We start from the raw sequence: 11,102 nt of genomic DNA on the forward strand, positions 1-11,102 counted from the left end.
CCACCTACACCTGCAACCATCCTCTTCCTCAGACCAACACCATCTTCTGTTGCCCTCCCACCCCTTCCCTGGGGGCATCCATTTCGGCTGCAAGTTTCCGTCCAGCCCCTGCCGGCATCGCTGTTCTGCCACCACCGGCAGCTCCCTGCTTCTCCAAGACCCCAGCCTTGATGCTGAGATCTGTCATTAGCAGCAAACCATGAGATCCGCCCTAGGACATTATCTATATGCTCAATCCAGTGTGTTTACAACCCCAAAATACATCCACATGTTCTCTATTACTATCAAAATAAGCCACTGAAAAGTCTCCGTATTTTATGCTAGGGAGACAAACAGACTCAGCCTTCACCTTTGACAGCTTCCATATGAAAGATGCTGGGGAATCTGTAAGCTCATAATTAAGAAAGGCGTTCAGATACGTACCATTCTTCTTGGACTTTGGGCTGGACCTTTCACTGCCAGCTGAGCTCAGCAAACTTGAAGTACCAGCAGCCTACAGGCCATTTCACCCCATCCTTGCATGGTAAATATCATCTGGTGATACCAACCCGTGATACCTTGAGACAGACACGTTCGGATACTAACAGAGATCTCAGCTCAGAAGCGATCTCAGCTCAGCCAGCCCCTCTCACCCAAACTCTTGGCCCCACTGAACTTAAATCAATCATTTGTTTAAATAAAACCTAGGGCTACAGTAACACAACTCCATATCCGCTCTTTAAATATAAGAAGCTTGAAATGCACCAGCTGCTTCTTAAATATGACAATCTTCAGTGCTTTGGAAAAAAAAGAGATGAGTTTTACCTTCCGCCACCACCAGGAGCTCTGGGAGCTGTAGCACATTGTGCCATTTCGGCACCTAACCTGATGGGGTTGCTGAGGATCCCATAAAAACAAAGCAGGTTTTCAGGATGGATAGTCAAACAACTGAATATTTCATGTTCTCATATAGAAGAGAGAATCTAATAATCAAATAAATAAGGGCTGTGATTAAAAATGGTTCAGACTCAGTAGAATTAGTTCATACTGTAGGTATATTAAAATATATTTTAAAATGCTACCAAATCAGTTCTCTTCTCTTGGAAGTTGCGTTCAAATCCCAGCAGTAAGGATGTTCTCAGAAAAAAAAATAAGAATTATTAAGTCAGACACTTGTGCTAACAGCTCTCTGTAGTGACCAGAAAGTGCTGTAAAAGGCTATGCAGCAGCTGCCACCAGTGCTGAAGCTGAGCGATGCCCAGATGAACCTAAGAGTAGAGAAAAGGATCCATCTCTGGACAAAAAAAAATGTATCTCATTCTCCTAAACTAACTACATTCTTTTATTTATCTTTTTATTTAAGATTTCTGAGACCATGAAAACACGATGCGTCTGTTAACTTGGAATTGGGGCTAGGTACAAAGTAGCAAGTCAAACTCTTTCGCATCACAGGTTGGTAAAATAAAAACAGGAGAAGATGACATGTCTACAGCCGCTGTCTTACAGCTTCCCAGTGCATAGCTCTCAGTCCTTACCAAACCAGTAAGGACCAATCCACAGTCGAAGTCAATGAGACAGAAGCACATCACGGGCTTAAGAATGGGGAGAAACAGTCACTCCTGCAGATTCCTTTCCAATAGGCAACAGAGAATCCAGCAGAGTAACTTAAATACAAGTCACCCTTTTTACCATTTTTCCTCCTGCAGAAAAATAAGCTCACGGATTTGCTCGCAGGTAGGGCACATCTGCATTACCACTCTCACCTCAAAGGGGTGTCAAGGATGGAGTGGGAAGGGAAGGCGAATGGAAGTCAGCAACACTCAGTACATTCATGGATCAGGTTTAATCCTGTGCTGTCAAAAAATGTCAATTGATGGGTCAATAAGACCAGAGCAACATTAGATTTTAGACCTAGTGAGATCTAGCCCATCATTCCTTCCCATCTACCCCACGCGTGGCATTTGAGACTTGCACAGAAAATAAAAGCAAACTCCTCACCAAAGAGAATTATCCGAGGGTAGTGGCCTTCCCTTTCCCGATCTCCACCCCAGCCCCAAGCAGAGGAGCTCATCAAGAGATCAGGTCCCCCCCCGGGCTGGCAGCTTTGCTGCTCTGCCCAAGGAATTCATCTTGCGAGGGGAAACTCTCCATATTACATGAAGATGAAGAATGTATACAAGGGGAGGAAGGCAGAAGATTTGGCAATGGGCTTCAGACATTACAGACTCACGTCAGACAGTGGCCACCCTGTAGCCTGAAGGATGGGAGAAGACACCAAAAAAGCAAGGGACCTTACAGGCTTTATCTACGCCTGTAAAACCAGTGCAAGGGCTGTCACGTATCGCAGAGTGAATGGGGAAAAATATATGCATATATTTCAATCACAAGCCCAGGGCAGGGAGGAAAGGACTGATCCAGAAGCAGGTCTCAGCAAGAAGCAGGAATGAGTTTCTGTGCAACACAAGTGCTTTGGGGAGAGGAGAACTGGATTAAACTCACCCTGGAAATGACCAAAGCGATACGTACAGAGAAAGCAAGATCTTTTATCCGTTCCCTCTGTGTGCAGTTACTCCTCTTCAGAGCCACTCGCTATCCCACAGGACTACAGAAGCTTGTATCACTTAATGCATCGCTTGTAAGCACCCAGTGACGATACCATGAAAACCCATCCCATCCGACAGAGCTGTCTGGTGACAGTGAATTCTCCAACCCTCCCTCAGCCCCGAGTTAAGAAATGCAGCAGTCCTTTTATTAAAAATCAGGATACAGTTCAACATAACGCCAGTGTTTACACCCGATCTCTCTAGTAGTTCCAGGATCGCTGTTGTTTTACATATCATTACCAACCAAAGGAGTCAGTAGCATAAAGATATCAGTTCACTCGCTCATTTCAAAAAAAAAATAAAATGAATGCCCCTATGCTTCCAAGGAAACACTGTCCATGATCAGTTTGTTTTCTGTTGGCCTTGGTCTAAGAAGCAAGAGTTTTCACCATCATCTTGCAGGCAGATCTTATCTTCCTAAGAGCAATTGTTCTGTTTGCTTTCTCTTACAGGGCAGGTCTCCACGAAGCCTGACAGCACTAATAAAATAACCCTAAAAGAAATCCCAGTTGATTTTTCCTGTGATTTTTCTAGAATATCAGAACTCTTTGAAAGCTGTTTAATTACTTGAGTTGAAACGAAAGTGTGCGGGGAAGGACCTTGATTCACACAATTTGGCAAAAAGATCACGCGTTGTCCAACAGCTGCAAGAAGCACACACAGGCTTTCTCCTTGCTCCCTCGAAGCATCCAGCGGTGCTGCGGGAGGGCTGCATGGTCCTGCCCTCGTTCCCCTTCCAGTTGTTTTAGCTGTTCCGATTGCTGCTGCCTGCTTCCTTCCCTCCTCAAGTCATCCACAGCAGAGAGCAGCCTCAGTGCTGGAAGAGCAGCTAGGCAAAAGCAGGAGGAGTCCAGCCAGCAGAAGATTTACTTTATTAAGATAAACATGGTCTAAAGGCTCCACATTATCTTTAAAAATAAACACAGTAAGAAATACGAAAACAAACTGGCTTTGCTACGGGTAGGTCAGGTTCAGATGTTCTCAGAAGATCTTCCCAGCCATAAAATATACCCTTCCCCTACCGTGCCCATCAAGGAGGATGGAAAGACAGTTCACTACGCAAGATCAGCAGCGTACCTGTTGCGTGCCCTCCCACATTCAGCAAACGATACATCTGCTACCCTTCAAGGCAGATCAAAGTTTTAAGAACACCCCTGTGAAGGAGGAGCGGGAGGGGACAGGGACAGGTAATTCGGTTTCTGTAGGGAACATCTAAAAGGCTTGACACGACGGCTGTGCTGGCTCCCCCGCTTTAATGGTTGTTCTTTGCTGCTTCTTTAGCAGCAAGAATCAGAGGAGTGAGACTAGAAAGAGGCTTTGCAATTTTCAGGAACTGGTGCTAGGAAGAGGAAAAAGGAAAAAAAAAGGTTACATTTCTCAGAACATGTCCCAAAAGCCTGGTGTTTACACAAAATATCAGGACCTAGACCTGTATGAACTCCAACAACCTCCAAGCAGGCGAAACAAAAAAGGCACGATGAGCAAGAAAGTTCACCGTGACTTTTGGGCCTCACCTGAACTGATAAAGATCTTTGCACCCAACACATCCTAATTTCTCCAATGTTTATACACTCTCAAGACTAAGCAAGTTCTCCCAGGAAATAAATTTATGCAAAATCTGCAGGGAAATTCTTTGTGGAAGGGAGGTGTAAGTAAAAGCAACCTGTGCAGTTCCAAAACATTGCACAGGGCTTCCTGCAGCAATCATCTCTCCATTCTTCCTTTCCTGTCACCACAGATCTGCTGAAAACATTGCCTTGGCCTTCTAAAGCTATTAGAAATTTTCAGAACAGCTGGGACTGAGGAGCACAGCAGGGAATTCACAACAGGACCAGTCAGGCCATCTCCTATACCAGGTGCTCTGTTCTGTTAAACAATATTGATTATCGAGCACGCAACAAGCAGTAGGTGGTGTCACAAAGTGCTTCTTGCAGCACATGTGGTGTTTGTTTCGGGGGCAAGGCTTAAAAAATAACATCTGGAACAGAGGAAGAAGTTTTCCCTGTGTTCAGGGTTAAGTGGAAAGCTTGCAATACTCCAGCCTCGCAGAGAAAGTCTAGTGGGGGACAGAGACTGACACAAAACAGCTAATCAGACGAGTGGAGGCATGAAGCCCACAAGCTGTTCAGAAAACCCAAAATAATTAAGTCCCCCAGGACTTCTGAGCACCAGAAGGGATCAACCACCCAATCTGAACACACTTCAGAGGTGGAAAAATCCGAGGCTAAAAGGTAAAGGCAGGCAGAAATGCTGCAGTCCCAATGTTCTCCTGCCCCAAGGAACACAACCCTGCTACTGTCTGATACTCTGGAGCTGGCAAGTCCAGGAGAAAAAGTCAGCTTTCATCTACTGCCATTCTTTCTGCCGGTGATTAATGCTTCATTAGTGTCTCAGAAAGGCAGCAGCACTCCCAAAGCTGAACCCAGTAGACAAACTAAAGGAAAGAAAGGAACACCAAAAAAGAGACAACTGTCTCACAGTTGACGTCTGAGGGCCCCATCATCACAGATTTATTTTACAAAGGGATGAAGCACATTTTCCACCCCCGTGGGAGGTCTGACAAAAGGAAACACATGAACACTCCTCATCTGTGTTGGTAAAAAGCCTGGCAGCTTCGTCCTTCACTTTCACCACGAGTCCAGACAAAGACACCAGGTTTTCAGTGAAATAACTGAGGATTTCTCACAAGCTTGGTTCCATCACCTCTGCAGGAAGAGCTGTATCTGGCAAAATGTGTTAACGCCAAACTGCTGCAGTTAATGCAAGACGTGCCCCTTCCAGAAAGCTTTGGGAACTCTCCCCCAGAAGGGAGACAACCAGAGCATTCGATAGCTGGAAGCCCTCCTGTTATCCAAATGGGAACAGGCATGGCCAGACCGCAACACCACAGCCAGATGTTAGGGTGAGCTGCGTGAAGAAGCCACGGGAATTAAGGGGCTCAGCAGTTGGCAGGCTCGGGGCACGGCAATTATTTGAGGTTGGTTACAGAACACGCTGCACAGATGCTGCCAGTAGCAAGTACAGCACAAAAAGGAAACTACTCTGTTAACGCTTCGTTAGGGATTTGGGGTTTTTTGGTTGGTTGGTTTTGGTTTTTTTTGTTCGTTTCTTCATGGTAAATTATCTCTGCTGTGCTTGTGACTTCAGATGATGCAGTATTTAAGACCCCAAATGACATTTCTCCACATGCCTATTCTCACTCTAGAATGCTTAATTCCGTCCCGTTCCCCAGCACTTACCTGGAGCAGCTCTTTTGCAGAACCTCTTTTTTCCACGTCCATTTCAAGACAGCGATTTAGGAAGTCTCGGAATATGGGTGAAAGCTTTTCTGGATTCTGCAGTTCCGGAGTCCCGTTAGTAGCAATGAGATACAGGGCCTAAAGCAAAGCAAGCACCAAAGAAACAGGAGGTTACGAAGGTCAGACTCCAGCTGCAGATTACAGAGGCACCCATTTTTCCTCTCCCTCCCCACAGTTCAATGGGGAAAAACAAAACCAAAACAAACCCTTATCAGGGTGACGAAGAAATGCTTAAGTTTCAGCAAAGAGAGGAGCTGCCAGCCCTATTTTTATGTGGATGGGATCCAATCCTTTATTGCTTTACCCTCGTAATCTGGGTTTGGATCCTGCAGCCCTCTCAAGGGATTAAGAGGACAAAACCAGCAGTCCAGACTGTGTTTACAGAGGGAAGTTGGCTGGCACAGCTCTGCCAGTGCTCGACTCCTGCAATAACTATATCCTCATGGGAAGGTACCCCTGAAGAAACAGGAGGCTTTGTTCTCTCGATACTTTGCCCAAATGCACAAGGCCTAAAAAGTCAATACTCTAAAGATGCAGTTGGTCCTTTACAAAAGATGGCCAGTAGGTTCTCAAGCAGCACTTAACACCCTACAGAAACAAGTGGAGTCGTTTTGCTGCTGCTTGGGAATGAAGAATTCTCTAAGAATCAGGAAATTCAGAATTCATCCACTGCAAAATTTTACTATTAAAAGAAAATCGCTAGATGCCTTTTAAAAGGAAACAGACATCTGGCAGAGGCCTTCTGAGCTCACTGCTCATCACATCTCAAGGTAGAGGTCTGATAGCCTGGGAACTGCAACAAGTTAAGTTAAATGAGAGCAAAGCACCCCGTTGCTTAGCCATCCTCATTTAACTCCACACCAACTTTTTCCTTTCGCATTTCTTCACTGCTGCGCTTCTCTCCCAAAATCACCTCCAGTCAAAGAGGTGGAAACAAGTTAAACAGAACTGTTCTAGATCCCTTCGTCCTGTTTAGCTTAGAAAAAAAGCCATAAAACTGGCTTACACCAAGAACAGCCGCATTCCTACAAACAGACAGAATTTCCCCCTTCATTAAAGAATACGACGGGAAAGACACCAGCGGGGCAAAGCCTGACTAAAGGCTTGTTAAACCTGGAGCTTTACTGGGAGCATGCAAAGAAGAACAATGCACCAGCAAGAAAAAGGCCTGTTTATAAAAGAGTAATGTGGTATTCTTTGAATTCAAGGACAGCTCTCTTCCCCACTCACAAGGATTTAAGAAGCCAGGCACTCTGGGGCCAGAAGGTGCCCCTATCGGCCTCTCCAGAAGGGGGGGAATTATGGATGCACCACAGTATTAACTCAGACCCTACCTGAAGGTCTGCAACAGGAAGAGCCTGTGCCCTCTGCCACCCAGAACCAGCCATGGCTTCTAACTTAAATGACCACAATCTTCTCACTACAGCATCTAAGGAGACGTGTAGCTGCATGTGATGAAACCACAGCGGAGGTTCACCTGCCTCCTCCAGAGCCCAGGTTAACCAGCAGGCTCAGCGAAGGCCTGAGGGCAAAAAAAAGGCACTCGCTTACTCTCAGGGGGTTTTCATTGAGGTAGGGGGGTTCTCCTTCGATCATCTCGATGGCCATTATCCCCAGTGACCAGATGTCCACTTTGGGCCCGTAGGCTTTTCGTGTCACCACTTCAGGCGCCATCCAGTACGGGGTCCCCACCATGGTGCTGCGCTTGCTCTGTTCGGGAGTGATCTGGGCACAGAAGCCAAAGTCAGCTGGAAAAGCAAAGAAGGAGGGAAGAAAAAGTTAGAAACCAGCAGGTTTCTCCAAAAACAACACGTACTGATGCCACAGCTGTGGTACAAGCTAGCCTGTTGCACTGCCTGCTACATTGCTGCTGCAAAGGAGGGCTGGTTTTGTGGTTAACAAGGTGTTCAGGAGTAAGCTTCTAAATCTGACTCGCTGAGGCCATCAACATCACAGAGCTGCTCACTTGTCGATGTGAAGGCTGGTGATCAGTAAAGAGCTGTACATGGATGCTGTGAAACGTGGCAGTGCAGCATTTGGCAGCTGTAATACACTGTGTAACACATGCTCTCAAGCCTGTTCCTGGGTCTGTGAAAACAGAAACCAATGCCCAGTCTGTCCTCCCTCCACCCACACCCACCAGTATTATCTGGTCGTATTTTCAGTCCCAGAGATAGTATTTCCCCAGAAGATGTACCATCTCGCAAACACGATTTGCTTTCTAGAGCAAATACTGTGTTCAGAATAAATTTAAGGACCTAATTTGGTACTTATTATTTTCTTTGAGAAGACAGAAAGCTGAAGAGCCTTCCTGTGGAAATTGCTTGGCCCTGTCTTATTTGCATTTGACTTTCCAAAAGATCACAGAATAATAGAATCATAGGAAAATTAAGGTTGGAAAAGCCCTCCAAGATCACCTGGTCCAACCATCCCCCTACGAACAATGTCACCCACGAAACCACGTCCCCAAGCACCACGTCCAACCTTGCCTTGAACACCCCCAGGGACAGGGACTCCACCACCTCCCTGGGCAACGCGTCCCAATGCCTGACCGCTCTTTCTGAGAAGAAATGTCTCCTAATTGTTTTAATTGGTGAAGAGTAGCACTCTTTGTTCAATTCTTTGTTTTAATTGTTGAAGAGTAAGGGCATGACGTTTCCATTTTTCCACTCACCAGTGACATCACCCGACTGCCAGGACTTTTCAACTGTGATGGAGAGCGGCTTGGCAACCCCATCAGCCAGTTCCCTCAGGACCCTGGGATTCATGTCATCAGGTCCCATAGACCTGGACCTGTTTACATTCAGCAGGTGGTCTCGAACCTGCTCTTCACTTACCGTGGGTGGGACTTTGCTCCCCCAGCCTCCACCTACAGGTTCAGGGAAATGAAAGACTTGGGAAGCCCATCTACCAGTGCAGACGGAGGCAAAGAAGTTGCTGAGTACCTCAGCCTTCTCCGTGTCTGTCGTTACCAATTACTCAGGTATAGAAACTCACTCCTAATATAAGAAATTAGCCACCTCTAATCGCTTCCACACTACTATTTTCACCCCTCAGTTTATTTTCACAAATGTTAAAGGCGCATGGTGGCCCCTGGGGACTCCTCCTGTCAGCCCAGCGCAGCAGCCCGAAGGGAGCTGGGTCCTCTCTTGTGCTCTTCCTCGAGGCTCTGTGCAGAGGGGCTGACACCTCTCGCACAAGGGCTGGCGGGTGGGAAAGAAACACGCACACAAGCCCTGAATATCAGCAAGAGTTCTTTATTGCCAGGTGTTTGGTGGCTCCAAGCTAATGCCTGGGATGGAGCCTGCGCGACGAGGAGTAGGGAGCTCGCCGGGCCCTGCTGCGTAGCTACCGGTGTTCTCTCATGGCACGCAGCAGAGAGCTGCCGGGGTAGTCCCAGGTCTGATGTGGCCGAGGTGGATCCACTTCCATGGGTTCCTCCGCCTCTTCTTGTGGATCCACCTCCATGGGCTCCACGGTGTCAGGCAGGAGGACAAGCCAGTCCTTGCCTGGGACTGCCCACACGGGATGCCTCCCATCAGCTGTGTTCTCCGGCCAGGGTGCCGAACGAGGGGGTCGCCCAGTTCCATTGCCTGGTCCCATGCCACTCTCCACTTGATATTCATTCGTGGGTTTCACGCCGCCATCTCTTTTACGGCCACGGCTGGGTCCCTCGCTGCGATCTGGCCGATGGGCACGCCTCTGCTCCCCACGGCTCTCCGCATCACGCTCCCGTCTTCGCTCCACACCACCACTGCACCTCTGGTTAGGCCCAGGCCCCCTGCTGCTGGATGTCTGAGGGGCCGGCCTGTTCCCCGCATCGCTGCGGTGCCAGTGATATCTCCAATAATCGTCTCTGGGCCGGGCAGCAGGCTTCCCCCAGGCACTGATGTCTTTTGTGCCGCAGGTGCTGTCCCTCTGCCCATGAGACATCTTTCTCCCATTAGCTGCCATCTTCTCGGTGCTTCCTCAGATCGCTTCGCGGTCCTCACACCGAGGAGGGCTGCCGCTCGCCTTGCTCCTTTCTCTGGCCTTCCTCCTGCCGCTTACGCTGGCTCTCAGAGGACCGAGTCGCTGAGCAAGTGGCGGGCCAGCGGCAGGGGGCCTCTTTTATAGGGCCCGGGGCAAAGGCGTGACAGCGGTGGCCACTGTGACCTCAGCAAGGCTCTGTGATGGAGTGGCCCGTGCGAGGCCAAAGGCGGCTGCGTTGGGAGAGGCCTGGAAGATGCCCTCATGTGGACAAGGAGGAGGGCTGGGGGGGCTGAGGGGCCCCTTTTCTGGGGCTGGCTCCCCCCCAGGCCATTTGGCTTGACAGAGAGAAAGGCTGCCCCATGCAATCCTGCCTCAACCCATTTTTTCTCCCCATCTCCAAGGCTTAGAATCTCTAGTTAACAAAAGAAAACTCCATCAACAAAACCAAACCAGACCCATTCAAAAGGCTAAAGCGGTCACAGCTGAAGTACCCATCTTCAGGAGATCTTTGATCTCCTTCTATGACCAAGTGACGCGCTTGGTGGATGAGGGAAAGGCTGTGGATGTGGTTTACCTTGACCTCAGTAAGGCTTTTGACACCGTTCCCCACAACATTCTCCTCAAGAAACTGGCTGCTCGGGGCTTGGACTGGCGTACGCTTCGCTGGGTTAGAAACTGGCTGGATGGCCGGGCCCAGAGAGTTGTGGTGAATGGAGTCAAATCTGGTTGGAGGCCGGTCACTAGTGGAGTCCCCCAGGGCTCGGTACTGGGGCCGGTCCTCTTTAATATCTTTATTGATGATCTGGATGAGGGCGTCCAGTGCACCCTCAGTAAGTTTGCAGATGACACCAAGCTAAGTGCGTGTGTCGATCTGCTCGAGGGCAGGAAGGCTCTGCAGGAGGATCTGGATAGGCTGGAGCGATGGGTGAGGTCAACTGCATGAAGTTCAACAAGGCCAAGTGCCGGGTCCTGCACCTGGGGCGCAACAACCCCAAGCAGCGCTACAGGCTGGGAGATGAGTGGCTGGAAAGCTGCCTGGCCGAGAAGGACCTGGGAGTATTGGTGGATAGTCGGCTGAATATGAGCCAGCAGTGTGCTCAGGTGGCCAAGAAGGCCAACAGCATCCTGGCTTGTATAAGAAGCAGTGTGGCCAGCAGGTCTAGGGAAGTGATTGTCCCCCTGTACTCGGCTCTGGTGAGGCCGCACCTCGAGTACTGTGTTCAGTTTTGGGCCCCTCGCTACAGGAAGG

Source organism: Anser anser (genome assembly GCF_964211835.1).
Source record: "Anser anser genome assembly, chromosome: 1".
NCBI classification, from domain to species: domain Eukaryota; kingdom Metazoa; phylum Chordata; class Aves; order Anseriformes; family Anatidae; genus Anser; species Anser anser.